This window comes from Erpetoichthys calabaricus, chromosome 4 (assembly GCF_900747795.2).
Source record: "Erpetoichthys calabaricus chromosome 4, fErpCal1.3, whole genome shotgun sequence".
Taxonomy (NCBI): domain Eukaryota; kingdom Metazoa; phylum Chordata; class Cladistia; order Polypteriformes; family Polypteridae; genus Erpetoichthys; species Erpetoichthys calabaricus.
The window spans coordinates 155,609,128-155,629,954 of NC_041397.2; the positions used below are offsets into that span (position 1 = coordinate 155,609,128).

Below are 20,827 nucleotides of genomic sequence, written 5' to 3' on the forward strand. Positions count from 1 at the left end.
GTCGTTTCAGGAAGCAGCTGCACAAAAGATAGCAACGTGAAGATAATCTTTCAGCATTTTTAGATGAGCGTCCGTATCGTCTAGGTGTGCGAACAGCCCCCCTGCTCAATCCCCATACGTCAGGATCACAGATAGTCAGCGCAAGAGAGAGAAAAGTAAGCAATCTAGCTTCTCAGCCATCTGCCAATAGCGTCCCTTGTATGAAATCAACTGGGCAAACCAACTGAGGAAGCATGTACCAGAAATTAAAAGACCCATTGTCCGCAGAAATCTGCGAACCAGCAAAAAATCTGCGATATATATTTAAATATGCTTACATATAAAATCCACGATGGAGTGAAGCCGCGAAAGGCGAAGCGCGATATAGCGAGGGATCACTGTATATATATATATATATATATATATATATATATATATATATATATATATATATATATATGCTTTGCATCACATAAATAAATTATATTGAAAAGTAGGGTATATTAAAATAGAAAACCATTTTTTAAATTGTAATTTTTTTACTGTATTTTTTATCAAATAAATGCAGGCTTGATGCGCATAAGGGACTTATTTAGCCTAAAATAAATGTGCATGCAAACTTGACCAAATGGAAAAATATACATTAATGGACTTATTTATTTATGCATTCATTCGTTTATTTAGGCCTATTTATTCATTCATTCATTTATTTATGCCTATTTATTCATTCGTTTATTTAGGCCTATTCATTCATTTAATCGTTTATTCATCATTCATTAATTAATTCATCCATCCATCCGTCGGCAGGACTGCGCAACTCGCTGGGGCTCCAAACTGGCAATGGTGGAGCGCATCCTCGAGCAGGCCCAAGCGATCAGACACATCCTGTCTGATGACAGAAGGAGCAGCCTGTCCCTGACCTGGCAGGACATGGACGTCTTGAAAGCTGTTCACGAAGCACTGAAACCAGTCGGTGACTTCACTGATATTTTGTCAGGAGAAAATTATGTGACCAGTTCCTGTATCCTTCCCATACTACAGCTCTGCAGGGACAATGTGTTGGCTGCGTCAGAAAATGACCTCCAGCTAACAAAGTCAATCAAAACTGGAATTCTAACAAAGCTGGAGGCCAAGTATGAATCCAATTCAGTGCGCAAAATATTGCGAAAATGCACTTTCCTCGACCCTCGTTACCGTGGAGGATATGAGACGGATGACAACGCATTGGCTGAGACCAAGGCTGAATTACAGGCTGAGATCGTGAGCTTAGAGGCAGCAGGTCCAGTGGCCATCAGAGTGGAAGAGGGAGAGGCGCAACCTGCACCCTCACGAAAAAAGATGACTCTGGGAAGTATGCTGCAAAAAAAATCTGATGCAATGGCAGGTCCCGTCGGCATCGGCACCGTAGAGGACCGAGTCGGAGCTGAAATAACAGCCTACTGTTTGGAGCCAGTTACTCAAGGAGACGAGGACCCACTTCTCTGGTGGAAAAATGCTGCCGGGCGTTTTCCCCAGATGTCGCGAGTGGCACGAAAGTACCCGTGCGTCTGTGCCACAAGCACACCATTGGAGCGGGTTTTCAGCACCGCAGGTAAAGTTGTCGGTCCACAACGTGCCCTGTTAAAGCCGGACAAACATGCTGGTTTTTCTAGCGAAAAATCTTGACTAGATTGATGCCTCTTGCCATTCGTTCCTATTCGCACTGTGTTTATTTTTATTTATTTAATTGATTCAGGTATTTTTATTTGGTTTACGTTAAAAACAATATTGGAAAGAAGACTGGAAATAAGTTTTTGTTTAGGACTATTGCTTTGCAATACTTTTTATAATATGGATGATGTTTATGTTAATTCAACTCTGGTTGACTGTTGTGGGCCTATTTGCACTTTTTTATAAGCTGCTCTTCTTTGTTATTAAAAGTTGTTCAGGCGGTGTGATTTAATTTAATTAATTTGTGTGCGCGTCTCCGCGCGAAAACTGTTCTGGATGTTTATGTTAATTTAATTCTGTTTGACTGTTGTATTTGCACTTTTTTATAAACTGCTATTTGTTGCTAATAAAAGTTGTTATTGTTCTGCATGTTATTTTGTTATTGTTTCAGTATTAGTGTTTGATATTCAGTTTCTGAACGGTTTAGGCACAAGCCAACAGTTTGGTGACGCTGTCTGAGCCTTACGTCACATTTTTTTTTTTATTATTCACGGTAATACCGTATACCGAGGTAAAATAGGGAGGAGGTTTGACGGTATCAAAATTTGGATACCGCCCAACCTTACAACACACTATAAGTAAGATTACGTATTGTAATCTTTTTAGCTAGCCAATAAAAGGTGTCATTTTGCTTGACTTCTCACTACATTTATAATGGCTAACAAGGTACAACACCCTAGTACTACACACGTGATAAGTAAAAATATGCGCTATAGCCAAGTCACAAACACTGTTTTCTTCTAAAACACATGCAGAGCCACTTTATTTGTTCAGAAGAAAGAAAGAACAACTGAGGACGTAGTGTTTGAGTGAGTACAAGTAATTACTTTTACTATACTAACTTTACTATACTACAGTAACTTATAGTTTCCTGTTGCCAGAAAATATATTTTGTAATGAGAAAATTTAATTTTAGAGTTTTGTGCTAAAATGGCATCATGATTTGAACCAATTTTAAATTAACCTGGAACAAATCACTTTTGAATCATTGTAATAACTTTAGCAAACTCTTCTACACATACAAGGTTATATCAATCTATGAGACAACAAAGCTACTGCGCCCCAAGTTAAAACACAAGCCCCCATTCACAATGGCATTGGATGTTTTGGAAATGATGATATGAACTTTTAGTACATCACACAGCCCTAGAAGCCTGTGATTATCTCCTTGTGTTTTATAAATATATTTAGTCCTGCATGTGCTTTGAAGTAAATAACATTCACCTCCCTTTGATATCCTCGACCTAAGCACCCAAAAGTTCAACATATGAACCGACATATAAATACTGACCACTACATCATACAATCACAGTGGTTAAACATACAGTAGCTACAGCAAATAGTTGGATTAAAATTAAACTGACACTGTATTATTAATTTTCAGGTACCAGACTGCATACAGCACTTTTCTGCTTGGCTGTACAGTTGAGCTCTGTAAAGAAACAGCACACCAATATGTTTCCTTCTTGACTTACCCCCACTGCTGCTGCAACAACAACACTGCATATGTTTTTAGTTTAATATATAAGCAGTTCCAGTCTCCATATTATGGCAAAAAGAGACCGGACAGCTACTGGTTGCAAGAACAACAGGAAAAATCTCTTCCAGCAGATAAAACATGTTACTGCGTATCTGGATGCCACCCAGGCACATGCAGCACCAAGAGCGTGACCTTCCCCCATAACAAGTCCCTACTAAGCGAAGTTCCGTCGAGTGTTCACCATTTCACTACATACTATATGAGCTAACAAGCTATGGTTGAAGAGACAACGGCTGCAGTGACTTAACATACTGCAAAAGACAAAGATGAATCAACCATTATACATCCATCCATCCATCCATTTTCCAACCCGCTGAATCCGAACACAGGGTCACAGGGGTCTGCTGGAGCCAATACCAGCCAACACAGGGCACAAGGCAGGAACCAATCCTGGGCAGGGTGCCAACCTACCGCAGACCATTATACAGATGTGGACAATTTTTTTGGTATTCCTCCAAAAACAAAGAACCCACAATTGCCTGTGAAATAACTTGAAACTGACAAAAGTAATTAGCATCCATCACCTTTTTTTCCCACATTTAACAAAAAAAAAAAAAAAGACTTTGCTTTACAGTTTTGATTCAACAAAATATTTCAAATAATAACAAAATGAAAATGGCAGTGACAAAAACAATGATAGGACCCTTAAACCTAACATTTGGTTGTACAACCACTGCAAACAAGGGATTCCTGTAGCTCTCAATGAGACTTCAGCACCTGTCAAGTAGTTTTGGCCTACTCCTCCCAAGCGAACTGTTCCAAATGTGTTAGGTTTGAAGGGTGTTTTCTCCAGACTGCTCGTTTCAGTTCCTTCCATAGATGTTTCAAAAATGAATTAAATCAGGGCTCATTGAATCCCTTTTCATAATAATCCAATGTTTTGTTCTTAGATAGTGATGGGTGCATTTAGCTGTGTGTTTTTGGGTCATTATCCTGTTGGAGGATCCGTGACCTGTGACTGAGACAGAGCTTTCTGAAACTAGGAAGAATGTTTTGCTCTGAAATGTCGATATAGTGTTGAGATTTTATTGTTCCCTCCACAGACTCAAAGTAATCAATGGCCAGATGCGGCAAAGAAGCCCTAAAACATTACTAAGCTTCCTCCATATTTCACAGCAGGTATGGTGTTCTTTTCTTTGAAAAATTCATTTTTTCCATCAGTGATCATACAGCTTATGTGACTTACCAAAAAAGCTCCAGTTTTGTCACATCTGTGCAAAGGACATTACCCCAGAAGCATTGCGGCTTGGTATTTTAGCAAATTCCAGTCTGTTTTTCTCTGTTTTTCTTTCTTACATTGAGCCCATGATCTCTCAAAATGTGAAGGATGATACAATCAGACACTGATGGACCTTAAACCTTGGAGTTCAGCTTGTATCACTTTGGAAGCTGTCCTTGGTTTTTTTGTCTACCATTCGCACTATCATCCTGCACATTCTGAGGTCGATTTTCCTGTTGTGGTCACATCTAGGGCCAGTTCACAGAATAATTTGAATAATTTTTCTTATTGTTCAAGTCAGGCACACATTATTGTAAACAGACATTTTTATATTCATAAGCAGCAGCAGATTTAAAAAAAATCATTGTTTTCCAGTTTTGCGAAACGTGTGCATTTATTTGGTGGGCATCTATCATTAGTAAAGCAGAATATCAGCAGTGCGGACATATTTCTCCATAAAAATTGAGGACAGATTTTCATATTTTTCCCAAGATGTGGACAATAGATTCCATTAGCTACTGTACCATTTAGAATCTCTGTACATTCTTCCAGACTGGCACTACTTTGCAGAAGTTTTGCAGTCAGCATTATATGATGCAATTGCTATATATATCCAAGAGGTTTTAAGAAGTAATGCCACTGGCATTAGCTTCACTATAAATTTATGGAGCTCAGAGGTCAGCAACCTGAGCATGTGGACTCTGATGGCACACAAAATATAAGCTCTCCAGTTCCAGCAAAAGCTTTTGATTCTATATTAGCAAAATGGAACACTTCAAAAAATCGTGTTTCATGACAAGGCTCACAACATGATGAAAGCAATGGAAGAAAATGGCTTTAAAAATTTAGGCTGCATGGTTCACACTTTGCAGCTTGATGTGAATGTAGGCTTACTGAGGCAGAGAACTCTGACAGTGCTGCCCATTGAGAAGGGAATATTTTAAGTTCTCAAAGCTTATCACTTCAAGACTTTGAGAAATATATAAAAAGAATGCTAGGCTCTACAACAGGAAAGCTACATCAACACGCTCCGATTCTTTGGAACAGCATGCACTGTATATTAAAAAGTCTGTTTGATCAGAAATGCACACCTGCAGCATATGCTGGTGAATACAAGCTCCCTCTCTCAAGGTATATGAGTCGTGACTTGTGGAAAACATGATTACTCTTCTTGAAACATTCAAGCAACTTAAAGTTGCACATTCTTCTAAAACTGTGGATGTGATTTCTTCTGTTGGAAGTGCTTAAACACCTGCTTAGCAAGTGCAATAAGACAGACTGAAGAGTTCAGACAGCAAAATACACACTTTTGGAGGATGTCACAAGTGCTTCAGTTGCACATTCTCACAGCCCACATGCTAATCTACCTACTATTCTTGATCTAAGGTACAAAGGTCGACTTTTTGACCAAGATATGGAAAGACAAGCACAAGAAGCACTACAAAAACAACTGTCCAAGATATCATCTGGTGATAGAGAAGCACAGAGCAACAGCAAACCACAGAAGAAATAGATTTGCACTAAGAGAGATGTGACTGCTACCTCATTGTTGCAGATATATGATGAAATTCAAAGAAAAATGACGTGGTAATAAAATCATATATAATAGCTGCTAAATAACAAGCATAACAGATAATTATTTTATTATGCTAAATATTTCTAAATTTGTTGATTTTTTGTTACTTGCAACTAAATTAACTCAACAAGCCAGCTATCTTCAGAAACAGCAGCACCATTCAATATTGGCAAAGTAATGCAGATCATTTCCCTACCTTGGTCAAGGCAGTACATAAATAAGTACCTATTAGCACCTTGTACACGTGTAGGCAATGACTAACTTTCTTTAGCTTGTCAAATATAGTGAATGAAAACAGAAACACATTTGTATAAAGTTGGAAATGCCTCTTTTTGTTAAGAAAAATCTACCATTTGTACTTTTACAGAAGTCAACTTAAGCCCAGGATGACTGGCCTAATTTGTAAATTTCACTTAAAATAGTTTGATTATTGCACAAAGAGTATGCATTATTTTCTTGTTTGTACATCCAGCATAATGGTGTCTTGATATCTCGAAGTCACCCAGAATGTGTATGTTAATCAAGATTTTGTATCTGACCTGGAGTATTTTTTTCCTATAGTGACAGGCCACGTCTTGCTTTTTTCACACCAGAAAAGTACTGGCAGGCTAGATCTACCGAAAAGGAGAATATGAAAGTCAGCAAGTTAATAAACATGTTTGTTCATCTTTTACACATGCTAATGTTGCTCCTTTGGTAATGCATAGTATGTTCTTAGCATAACTAAAACCATTTAAACAAGAAATGTGAAAAAAAAGATTGGTTATCAGCAAAAATGGGCAAAACATTACCAGTTATAAGTATCAACCGGAACTTCCATATCGGTGCATAACTGAGTTGAAAATATTTTGAGTTGCTGTAATTTAACATTAATAAGTACTTATTTCCATGTAAATGTTGACATGTTCCGGATTTTTTATAGAAAATGTTACCAACTTTCTTGAATTTTTAACATCCCTAGATCAATGGTTTTATCAAAACCCACTAATTGTGTGTGTGTGTGTGTGTTTATGCAAGTATAAGTGCAAAAACATGGAAGCTACAAGATCTTTGTTATGCCTTACATAAAATGTTGGGGGAAAGAGTGCAATTTTACTGAGATTATGGTACATGAGACACGACAGCAGGCAAGATTTTATAAGCAATAAACACAATGGAACTGAAAATTAGAGGGGATACAAAAATAGGAAACGTTTTTGAGCTGTTTCTTTAAGCTATTCTGAGTTAACTTCAAAGAAAGATTGTCATGTTAAGTAAGTTGCCTGGAGTTGGTTTGGATATGAAAGATCAGATGTCAAACAAATTAATATAAAAAGCAAAGTTTGCAAAAGGACAATAGTTAAAAATTGTCTCATCTGGCCATTTAAACCTTCTCCCATATCTTAACTGGGTCTTTCTCATGCTTTGTAGCAAAATGCCATAAATGCTTTGATGTGGACCTTCTTAAGGAATGTCTTCTTTCTTTCTACCCTCCTACAGAGGTCTGTTTTATTGAGGGCTCTTGAAATTGTGGACACATGAACCTTCACTCCAGTTTCAGCTAAAGAGCACTGCAGACTTCTGAGAGTGACAGTTGGATTTTTAGTTGCCTCTCTCACCAGTCAAGGTCTTGCTCTGATGTTTAGTTTTGAGGGAAAGCCTATTCTAGTAAGAGTCTGGGTGCTTTGATGAACCTTCCACCTTTTGATGATGGATCCAACAGTGTTTAACGGGACATTCAAATTCTAGTAAGGGTCTGGGTGCTGTGATGAACCTTCCACCTTCTGATTATGGATCCAACAGTGTTTAACGGGACATTCAAATTGTTCGATATTTTTTATAGCCATTTCCAGCCTTGTGCATTTTCAATGACAGCGTTTCTCACATCAGTAAAATGCTCCATTGCCTTAATTTGTGCAGTGCTTGTTCAACAAAGATTATGGCTCTTATAAAGGGTGCTTTTTTAACATCCAGAGAGATATAAAGGACTCACAATCAGTACCAAATCATGTTTAATAATGGTTAAATGACTGTCACCTTTGTGTTGTTTGTGATTAATCTGTCAATTGTATAAACCTGGAACTTCCAAAGAACAGAGGTTTAAATACTTACGCAAACACTAAATTGAGTTTTTCTTCTTTAGTTAAATGTCTACAGAAAATGGCTAATTTTAAATTTGGAAATGTACTGTTACAAGACAAGAGTTCACATTAAAAATATTGAAAGGATAAATGTGTACAAATCTTTTGTCATGTAGAAAATTATGAGGAGATGCAACTGTATATCCATTTAGACAGTGTGATTCCATTAGGAGTAGGGTATGCCTCATCAGGCACAGAAGGAAGAATGTTCCAGTGAGGTTCATTGTGCCTCTTGCCCTGCAACGGTAGCTAGCCAACGATGGAAGAAAAGAACAAGCAGACTTCACATAACTTAAAGTCTAAAGAGCTGGGACTCCTCTATAGGTGCACCACTCTGGATAGCTGAAATTATAAGTAGAGGGAAGAAGCTATTGGGTGTGCCTGCAAACTAAACTCATTGTTGGAGGGGAAAGAAACTGACCTGTGGCAGAAGTGGAAGGCGTGACTAAGCTATAGGAAACAGCAATTATTTTCTGTTAAACAGAAAATGTTGCACGGAAAATGCTTGTAAGTGTTGTGAAAAGAGTGTCAAGGCTTCAGAAACACACAATCATAGGCTCTTATAATTGCCACTTTTCTATCATTATGGAGATTGTTCAGAAACAGATGTGTGTGCTTTAAGAGTGAAATAACCTTACCAATCAGATGAGTATACATCCAATTCATTTTGTCAGTCATTTGTAAGAGGAGATTAATTGCTTTTAATAAAGTGTCTTACACAGATCTGATATGTGAATGGAGGCTTCACATTCATTCTCCGATTGTAATGAGCACATCCGTCAATGTTCTAACTAATGTATACAGTTTAGGGTCACAGAGGAGGAGGACCTCACGAGGGCCCGCATAATGGTCCAAGCATAAAAAGCTTTAAGGCAGCTGTACACACAGATTACTAGCTTTAGTCAACTAAAGGTGCATGACACTGTAAAAGGACACAATGTACTTCAGAACATCTCAGCCTTGAACATCTTAACTGACGAGGTTTCTGACAGAGAAACTACTTGGTTGTGTCTAAATTAATAGCAGAAACAAAGTACAGCGTCGTTTCACATAAGCATGGAGAGTTTTACACTATCAAACAAAAAATATATTCCACTCTGTAAAGTAAAATTACAACTGGAGTAAAAGCCAACAGATGAGGAGAAGACTTCTGTAAGAGCCATTTGCTAGTTATTTAAGTTATATTAAATGTTTGCCTATATATTAGTGCAATGAATTGGTATGGTATTAGTTGAATTGGTATATTCTATTTCTAGCCTCTCTGACTATAGATTAGCCTCCGTTTGTGACTTGCCTTGCCGTGTATAAGGCATGGTGGGTACATGGTTTTAAACCGTGCCTTATGTGCCCAATAGTATGAAAGCTAACATGCTCTATTGAATGTGCAGTGAAATACATTTAGAGCGTACTGAAAGCAAAGTAAAGCATCTTTAAGTATAGAAACAACTTAAGTTTGACAAGAAAAGCCATTTAGAGAAGAAACATTCTAATTTTTTTGTCTTTTATTCTACGTGTGGAAAAACCTTTTTTCTTTATTCATGTGTTGACTATTTGCTCTGAATTGTCACTAAATCTTTTAAAACAAACTTTTGGAGTTTTGGATTTTCTTCGGCACACGTTTGACCAGAGCTAGATCCTGCCTTAATCACCAGCAGCACAAAGAATCGCCAGCAGGTGGTGAAAGCTTGAACGCAAGGATCTTTCAGCAAGCCAGCTGAACTCACAAGACACCAAAATTACTGGAAACAATTATAACCATGAGCTCCATGCTTAACGAAAGTTCAGTTTGTTCTCTGCCCATTAAGGACACGTTCACGTTGTGTGCTCTGCAGTACGTACAATTTAGGTTTTCTGGCCGATGATACAGAGAGCATCACCTGTCAAAAATGCATAGTTAACTTAGTGATGGTCGAGAAAATAAAAGCTTTGAAGAACTATATTATGAATTTGATGGTGATTAGACAAATTGGATTCACTTGGTTTGCTTAGACAATTCAGCCATTGCTGATTCGGCCTCTCCAGGTCCCTCTGTAGTCCATGCACAACCAAAATCAGAAATGTCAATTCAGCCACAGGGCGAGTGGGTAGCAATGAAATGGAAGTCTAAGAAGTAAAAAGTCCCTCTGTACCCAGATCACCAATTCAGACCCTAAACAGATTCTCAGTGCTCAGCAGTACGTCTGTCAAGGCGTAGAACAATCTTTATATATAATACGCTACCGTATCTGTTTGTTTGTCTGTCTAGGATTTTAAATCACCTGTAGCTCGCAAATTATGTGACCTATTGACCTGAAATTTGGTGCTCATATACTTTGTAACGTCTTCTATCTGCTTTCGGGGTGAAGACTGACCTCCAAGGTTATTCCTCTTTCTATTTTTATTTTATTTAATTGTAGAATCAACTTTTGGCAGCAACCAGCATCCCTACTACCTTCACCATCATTTCCCCTACCACTTAATGTCTTAAATCATTCTTGAGGCAGATTGAAAACTTAAGAGCCAGCTTTTGTGAAAAATTAAACAAAACGTACTAAGTAATTGCAACACAAAGATTGACTTAAGTTTTAATGTGAAAAGATGCAGACGAAAGAAGAGAAGAAGCGGGCTGCTAGGAGAAAAGAAGAGCTGCTCAGGAAGCAGCAAGTGCTTCAACAGCTTCAACCTCTGAGCAAACGAATGCTAAACATACAGAGAAAGAGTATGAAAACTATGAATGCTCAAGTCAAGTGTATTTACTGCACATTATCGTGCAGTGCGCTGTTACTGGTGTGCTCATAATTGGCAACTCCATAGTGCAGAATGTTAGAATTTCAAACTATGTTAATCCAGCAGTTAAGGTTACATAATTTGCAGGTGCAAAGGTATGCAACATAGACACTAAACTGGACCAATGGCCAATAATGAAGTGTTCATCTTATTATTGTGGCATGTTGCCATTAATGATATATATTTGAAGCAAACCAAGTTATTAAAGAGGAACTCTATATCTTCATGCAGCAAAACTAAAAAAAAAAAAAAATGTTGGAATTTAATTGTGTCTAGCACCTTACCAAGATTATACAGAGAGGACATAGTTTATAGCAGATCGCATTCCCTTCACTGCTGATTAGAAACTTGGTGCGCTATTAAAGACATCCTTTCTGAACATTTTGGAAGATTTTTGGAAAATGTCTTGATTTTTCAAGAGATATTCTTAACTGGAGGGGATTTTTTGTTTAATCTCAAAATATGGCTGCAAAACTGCACATCTCACTGACTGATCAGAACACAAAATCACAGACTACCATTTATATCTCCTGTTACTATTCAGCAGCTGTTACCTAGAATCCTTGTTGTTGGGCATTTTAATAAATTCAGTCTTGAACCAAAATCATTTGATCATTGTATGATAAAGAGCATAATTAGACTAAGAGTTAAAATTAAATCCTCCAATAGTAGCACCTGTAGTAGCAATTTAATTCAAACACCAGTACAGAAGCATTCAGGTAGTTTAAAAGGCTGCTTAGTAAATACTCGCTCTATTGGAAATAAAACTGCTTTGGTAAATATTATATTAAGGATAAAATCTGACTTGTGTTTTCTCCCTGAAAACTGATAAGGCTTAATTTCTCCAAAAACAAAAAATTATATACATTTCTCGCACAATCAATCAATTAATTGATAATGGCAATTAAACATTGCATGTATATTTACATTTCAGCATTTATAGATTTTAATCACTTTAAATCATTACATTGCACTACTGTTTAGGGCAGATTTCAAAATCCTCCTCTTAACATATAAAGCATTAAATGGCCAAGGTCCAGCTTACTTGTCTGAACTTATCATGACTTACAAAGCAGAGCACACATTAAGATCTCAAAATGCCAGTCTGCTTATGATTCCAAGGATTAATAAAATAACAATGGGAGGTCGAGCTTTTAGTTACAGGGCCCCTAAACTGTGGAATGGTCTGCCTGCTACTATAAGAGATGCCCCTTTGGTCTCAGCTTTTAAATCCCAGCTGAAGACTCACTACTTCAGTTTAGCATATCCTGACTAGAGCTGCTGATTAACTGTACATACTGCATCTCTGTTGTTAGTCATTAGCACTAAAACATAAGTCAGGTGTTGAGCTGTCTTTAACAGCAAACAATTTCCAACATAGTTTGTAGCTTGCCCTCTTTTAAGCAACACCAGTCTTTTCAAGATTGCAAGGCTGTTTTATCCCTTGGCCTTGTTTGCTAACTCAGTTTCAGGCAGCTACGCTAGCTTCACCAGTGGTGTGCTGACCATACACGCATGCGCAGTAGTCTATCCTGTTAGGTTACATGAGACCGTGAGTTATGTTTTTGATTGTTTTTTGCAAACTGAGTGACATACTCAGCTCGCACATCGTTAAAACAACAATTAAGATATTATCATAAACAATACATATCACACACTAACTACATCTTTTTTGCTCATAAAATATACATTTACTATATTTATAAAAGGTGTGTTTTTTTCTTCAGTTTTTCAGCTAGACATTCATAATTCTTGAAGCGTTATTATAAACATGAATTACCATTTTAATTATATAGTATTTGTTTCTTATCAAACCTTGTGCTGTATGACACACAGCAACAAATACACAGTACAAATCATTAAAAAGTTGCAAATGTATCAAATGTTCATAAGCTGCTTATCAAGAAGACAAGACTAACATGCTTAAGTTTATAAGTAAAAGATACATTCTTCTGTTAAGCTAACATGCCTATTGTTCACAAAGCAGCAATTTCAAATTCTTCATCTTTTCTTTTTCCAATTAAAAATGCAAGATGCTGTACTCACACCCAAGCTCTCTTTCCATGCCAAAATGCTGTCCGTTTTAATTTGAAGCATAAAATAAAAAGGTCTGAATTCATTGAAGTAGCTTTTCTTAACATCTGTCTAACTGCAGAGGCTCAACTTGCACTGGCTCAACTGCCGTAATACCTTGCATAAAGGAGCAGTGCAATAAAATTACCATAAAGGTTAGAAAATCAGGGGCTGAATCAATTGGCTTTTGTGATCGGCCAATTTACCAATCACAGATAGTCTTTATTAGTGAAAATCAGTTAATTTAGATTGGCATAGGGATGCTCCTATCGTTTGGCTGCCAAACGGTTATACATTCCTTCATGAATCAAGAAATACTGGTCAAGAAGGTGCCTGTAAAATTTTAGGCTAATTTACATCCTATGAGGCACTTGATATTTAAAACAAATTCCAGCATATCCGTAGTACTAGTCTACAGACCACATTCAATGTTTCTGACTGCATTTGGTGGAATTCTATCCAATTTAGCCATAAATTATGATCATAGTGTTAATTAGGGATTTAAATATACATGATGTGAAAACTGGTACTTTCAGCAAATGTTTTACTTATTTATTAAACTCAGTAGGGTTTTTCCAGATTTTCAGTGGCTTGAGTCAAAGTCATAATCACACAGCTGATTTAATTACTTGTGGAGTTTACACCCAAAATGTAAATATTACACCTTTAAATGAAGTTATTTCTGATCACAACATAATTATATTTAACATTGATCTGCTCTAATCAGAACAATCACAGATTAAAACCAGGACAGTGTGACATATAGATTATAAATCTGCATCAAAATGTACAGATATTTTGAGAACCTCAAGTAAACTTTTTGAAAACAATTTGGATCAGCTAACATCAAATTACAACTGAACTTTGAAAGAGGCTTTGGGCACAGCAGCTCCCATCAATGCAAAAGTAACATAGAAACTCGCAAGGTGCACAAGCAACAGGGATAACCGCAGCCAAGAGAGTATTGTGAAGCACAGCCCATTCAAGAATTTGGGAGAGATTCACAAGGAGTGGACTACAGCTGGAGTCAGTGCTTTAAGAGCAATCCTCACACAGACGTAACCAAGACATGGGCTCCACCTGTCGCATTCCTTGTGTCAAGCCACTCCTGAACCTGAGACAGCTTATCTGGGCTGTTCCTCAGTGGTCCAAAGTCTTCTTTTCAGATGAAAGTAACTTTTGCATTTCATTTGGAAATCAGTCCCAGAGTCTGGAGGAAAAGTGGAGAGGCACAGAACCCAAGCTGCTTGAGGTCCAATGCGAAGTTTCCACAGTCAGTGATGATTTGGGGATCCATGTCATCTGCTGGTGTTGGTCCACTATGTTTTATCAAGTCCAAAGTCAGCACAGCTGTCTCCAGGAAATTAAAAGCACTTCATGCTTCCCTCTGCTGACAAGCTTTATGGAGATGCTGATTTCATTTTCCAGTAGGACTTGGCACCCTGCCCGCACTGCCAAATGAATCTATGGGGTATTGTCAAGAGGAAGATGAGACACCAGACCCAACAATGCAGATGAGCTAAAGGTTGCTATCAAAGCATCCTGGGCTTCCATAAAACCTCAGCAGTGCCACAGGCTGATCACCTCCATGCCACATCAGATTGATGCAGTAATTCATGCAAAAGGAGACCGACCAAGTATTGAGTGTGTACATGGACATACTTTTCAGTAGACCAACATTTCTGTATTACATTTTATTAGCTATAAACCATAATCAGCAAAATGAAAAGAAATAATCCCTTGAAATATATCACTGTGTGTAATGAATCTATACAATATAGGAGTTTCACTTTAAGTGAATTACTGAAATAAATTAACTTTCGATGATATTCTAATTTATTGAGATGCACCTGTATTTTTGACTTTCACTTTTGCAATTTTAATCTCCTCCATTGACAACTAGCTATTTAATTGACAAATAATGTTGGTTTCCATTCATGTTTAATGAGTTTCTAACTTGTTCTCTGTGTGTACCAGTTTTGCATTTAGTATTTAGTATAACCTGTACTTGTATTGTCACAAAGAACAGTTTATAGTGCTATAAAAAAGTTGTATTTGTAAATTAGGTCAGAAAACTAAATTTGAGAATACAATATTAATGCAGTATTTAGGTTAATGTTTAAATATTTATTTTTGTACATTGGAAAAAGACCACACATCCACATAAAATTCTTTAAAAATCATGTATTTGCTAAAGTATTCTCTTCAAAGATGCCAACAGTGTTTATATAGTAGTAAGAGAAAGCTATGCAATCTAATACAACAAAACTATTCAAATAAATGTTGCTGCAGAAAGTTGCAGGGAATCCTCTATCCCATATATAAAATTGAGCTACCAGAAAGTGCATCTAGACTAGCAGGTTTGCAAAGCTGGTAGCCCATCAGAATACAGCATCCATTAACAATTTGTCCACACCTGCAGTCAGTACTAATAACAATACAACAATAAATGCTGGAAGAATCATTACTTGTTCCACACTTATTCCTGAAATAAGCGTTTCATTGTCAATGATAATAATGAGCAATTCCATTTCATTTTCGTTAATTTAATGTGATGCCTATGGTACTGCGCCCACACTTGGTGAGGAGCAATGTACAAGAACCAAGTAGCTTGTACTATTGTATTGTATTACTAAGGGGGTAATGAATGTGAATTGTAATTACCCCATTTTTTGATACCCACTGCATGCCAAACCTACCCGGAAGGGAGTCGCTCTTAGAATTGCCTTTCACAAGAGTTCTTGCATTTTTTTTCCTCTACATTATTTTTTTTGGCAATTTTTTTCTTGTCTTATTAGGGAGTCAAGACTGGGAGGGCTGTCAAAAAGCAGGGCCTTCTTTTTGTGATTTTTTACAAGAAATAAGTTGTTGCTGTTATACAGTGCATTCAGCTGATTGATTTGATTACTACAGTATTCATTTTATTTTTTACTTCAACATTATTGTGTTCACAGTTTCACTTACTACAGAGCATAGCATGATTGTTTTGGTTGTGGTTTTGCATAAAAGATTATGCAATTTTCATTTATCCACACTCCATGGCACATTATGCAACTTTTCCAACATTTTTCAGTCATTCACTTTATTTACATAATCTTTGTGAAGTAGAGCCGGTCATACAGTATGACATATCCAGCAACTCATTCCAGCCTAGTCCACAATTCACCTCAACCTCAAGTCATACATCTGTCAATAGTTTCCCCAGTGTGTGCTCATGTACTGTCCCCTTAAAACAGGCATGCGCAACCTTTCCGCTATTGACGGCCGCACTACAGACTTTTTACTTTAATAACGGCCGCACTACAGACTTTTTACTTTAATAACGGCCGCCAGTAAGTCCAAGTAAACTTAATAATGTTTTATGATTTATGTAAAAATTTACAGATTACACATTAAAACAGAGTATGATATATCTGACAATATTCAATTTACTGGTCTACATATGTAAAAAAATGTCTACGAAACGTCATATAGGACAAAAAACCTTTACAGCAATTGTTTCAGGAAGTTTGGAAAACATCGCCATTAATGGCTTCCTTGCTCTTGCATGTTTGCAGACAGACTTGCAAAGTCAGGGGACTCGCTGGAGACCATTAGCCGTATTCCAGACTCTAGATTGCTGTCTACCAATCGGGTTCGGTACTTGCGGTGTTTGAGATTCTACACTTGCAGGAGTCTAGAGACCCCAGAGTCCAAATCGGCTTTCGGCGTCACCATACCGACCCGGCCGACAAAGATTCCGCGGCGTTGAGACCCCTTACTCGCTGGAGTCCAGAGACCCTACACCTGCACGGCCGCCATTACGTACACCTTAATATACACGTCCACGGCCGCCAAAGTCCTTGCCCACGGCCGCATGCGGCCATACGGCCGCAGGTTGCGCACAGCTGCCTTAAAACATACTAAGACATGTGCTGCCATTTGAATCCAACCTCGTCCAGTCTGCGACAAGGAAGCAACATGAAGGAGAACTCAAACTCCGAACAACTCTTACTAAAGAAAAATGTTGTGTCCCTCACTTGGACACATTTTGGTTTCAGCGTAGACAACACTGAACAAAAAAGTTAAATGTAAACACTGTGGAAAAACAGTTTCAGTGACCAAAGGTAATACCACCAATCTGTTTCAACACTTGGAGCACAATCATGTTATTGGATATGAACAAGTGCACGGCTGAAAAAAAGACAGAAACTAACAAGCGCCCACCAACAACTTCCACCACAATGCAGTTGTCAATAACACATGCATTTACAAATTCTACAGAAGACAAAAAGGATTCAAGATGGAAAAAAATAACTGACGCCATTTCCTTACTACAATGCAAAGTATATGGCTCTCATAGCTACAGGGGAGCACAGTGGGTTTAAAAACCTAATTAAAACCCTTGACAGAAGATACTCTGGGCTATTGTGAAAATATTTTTCCCAAGCTGCTGAACTGAAATCTGTTCAGCACTTTGCAGCCACATCTGATCTTTGGTCAAGTAGGATGATGGTGCCATACTTGATACTTACAGTGCTATGAAAAAGTATTTGCCCCTTCCTGATTTCTTATTTTTTTGCATGTTTGTCACTCTTAAATATTTCAGATCAAACAACAAATTTAAAATATTAGACAAAGATAACCCAAGTAAACAAAGAATGCAGTTTTTAAGTGATTTTACTTAAAGGAAAAAAAATCCAAACCTACATTCAGCAACATTGGAGGGTTTCCGAGTATGAACCGCTTTTTTAAGGTAATGCCACAACATCTCAATTGGATTCAAGTCCGGACTTTGACTAGGCCACTCCAAAACATTCATTTTGGTTTTTTAAACCATTCAGAGATGGACTTGCTGGTGCATTTTGGATCATTGTTTTGCTGTAGAACCCAAGTGGGCTTCAGCTTGAGGTCATGAACTGCTAGCCAGACTTTCTCCTTCAGGATTTTTTGGTAGAGAGGAGAATTCATGATTTCATCAATCACAGCAAATCGCCCAGGTCGTGAAGCAGCAAAACAGCCACAGACCATCACACTACCACCACCATGTTTGACTGCTGGTATGATGCTCTTTTTCTGAAATGCTGTGTTACTTTTACACCAGATGTAACGGGACACACACCTTCCAAAAATTTCAACTTTTGTTTCGTCAGTCCACAGAATATTTTCCCAAAAGTCTTGGAGATCATCAAGATGTTTTTTTGGCAAGAGTGAGATGAGTCTCTATGTTCTTTTTGGTTAGCAGTGGTTTTCGCCTTGGAACTCTGCCATGCATGCCATTTTTGCCCAGTCTCTTTCTTATGGTTAAGTCATGAACACCGACCTTAATGGAGGCAAGCGAGGCCTGGAGTTCTTTAGATGTTGTTCAGCGTTCTTTTGTGACCTTTTGGAGGAGTTGTCGTTGCGCTCTTGGGGTAATTTTTGTAGGCCGGCCACTCCTGGGAAGGTTCATCACTGTTCCATGTTTTCTCCATTTGTGGATAATGGCTCTCACCATGGTTCACTGGAGACCCAAAGCTTTAGAAATGGCTTTGTAACCTTTCCAAGATGGATAGATATCAATTACTTTATTTCTCATCTTTTCCTGAATGTCTTTAGATTGCAGCATGATGTCTTCCTTTTTGGGATCTTTTGGCCTACTTCACTTTGTCCAACAGGTTCTATTTAAGTGATCTTTTGAATCAGCAGGTCTGGCAATAACCAGGCCTGGGGTGTGGCAAGTGAAATTGAACTCAGCTTTCCAAAAAATGTGATTAACCACTGTTACTTCATGATTTAACAAGGGGGGCAATTACTTTTTCACATATGGCCATATAGGTTTGGATAATTTTTTCCCTTAATAAAATAATCACTTAAAAACTGCATTTTGTGCTTATTTGGGTTATCTTTGTCTTATATTTAAATTTGTTTGATGATCTGAAACATTTAAGTGTGACAAACATGCAAAAAAAATAAGAAATCAGGAAGGGGGCAAATACTTTTTCATACTTTGCACTACATGGATGATGAATGGGAGCTGCGTAACAGATGCCTTGAGATGGCATATTTTCCAGTTGATCACACGTCACAGGTGATTGCACAGGCCCTGAGAAATATGCTTTCTGTGTAAGACCTCATGAAAAAGAACCTCGTGGCCATTACGACAGATAATGCCTCCAATGTTGTCAAAGATGCAGAGCTCAATGGATACATACAGCAGCAATGTCTTGAAAACAGGATGAAATAGGCAACTTGTCCACTTAATGGCAACTTCCCATTACCTTAGTGTCCCCATGTACAAGAAATAAAAACTGACCCTCTACAGTTTATACTTAAGGACTAGGTGTCACTAATCTCTGAAGCCTCTTCTGCACATAGTTTGCAATTTACAATTATGCGACATGGTCATTTGGTGTAGTATATTAATGCTTCCTGGATCAACTCCCTAAATTATGAATGCTTGTTCACAAAAACGGAAGAGGCAAACCAGTTTTGAAAAATTGAGAATGGACTGTCCAATTGGTCTTTTTTTAAGTAACAGAACATGCCTCTTACGCAAACTACCCCAAAACTATAAAGTGGAGAAACAACTACATATTGTACATATGATGCAAACATCATAAAATAAACTCACAGCACAGTACATATCTGATAAAACATGTTCACTTTACCAATCCATTTCACAGATAATCCCCTTTATGCGCCTTTATCATTTCTGAACCTAGTTGTCACTTAGCTACGTCCTGCAGTGTGCAGCTGGAGAAAGTGAATTTTGCTTAACTGCTGATGAATACCACCCAAAAAGCAGACCTCAGCACAGGTACCAGTCGGAGCACTGTGCTATCAAAGCAAGTTGTCTATAAAAATATAGCATAAACCAAAATTTGTCCTATTATCTCTGCGCATGTTATTGTGCAACTCATTTTTCACAATTATGTTGAAACAAAAAAAGAACAGACTGACCAAAAAAACCACCTTAGAAAACAAGAACTGCCACACAAAATACCTGCAGCAGTTAACACTATCGAGAAGATTAATGCACACTTCTGCATATACTGTAACTATGAATGCAGGTCTACTTCAGTTGTAAGTGGTGTGGGCTACAACGTGATTGCGTAATATTATACTGTGCAAAAGTATGAATCTTCTATGTTATGGGAAAACTCAAGTTGAAGCATTTGCGTTGAACTCGAGAGGTGCAGGGTGCTTCGCTTTTATAGCCTTCAGACAACGGGCCCCCTTACTTGTCATTAAACAACTACATAATGCAGCATATAAATGTGCGCAGCCTGTTTCTTTGCCGTAAACTCTACATAAGTTGCGATAGGAAAATGCATAAATACAATATACGTTTTCCCAAAAAATGATTGGGGAACTATCAACTCATTTTACAGCTACTATACTACTTAAACCTACATAAGCGACAATTCACAAGTATTAAAGAATTGAGCTCCGTATCCATTAATAAACACTGGACAGGCTATAAACCTTATACCTTAACTAAACATAAGTTAAACTTGAAAGCTGAAGGAAACAGCGAAGTGCACTCTACTGGGAAATGTACTCAAGTCAATGTGATTCACCACTGTTAATTTTAGTTACGTGTGCTCACCTCCGTTGACTACTGAATGAACCATTACAATTGATATCAAATACCAAGTGCATCTTACAGTTCTACACATAACAATTTTACTTTCCAAACAAACTCCATATAATAGTAAAAACTGTTGCTCCAGTGACCTGCAAAGCCCACTGATGCTATCCCCGTGGTTCACGTACGTCGACATGATTCAATAACTATGAAGAGACAAGGCCTAGGCAATAACTTAAATTACTCATGATTACCTATTACTAAAATTATACATACTAAATAGGTGAGCAAACAT

General features: G+C 37.7%; 1 protein-coding gene across 2 annotated transcripts in view; it reads right to left on the reverse strand.

The window, feature by feature from the left end:
* Nucleotides 1-20,827, reverse strand: part of LOC114650326 (SR-related and CTD-associated factor 4-like) — a 381,518-nt gene that overhangs the window by 360,108 nt on the left and 583 nt on the right. The gene's annotated exons all lie outside the window — the stretch shown is intronic.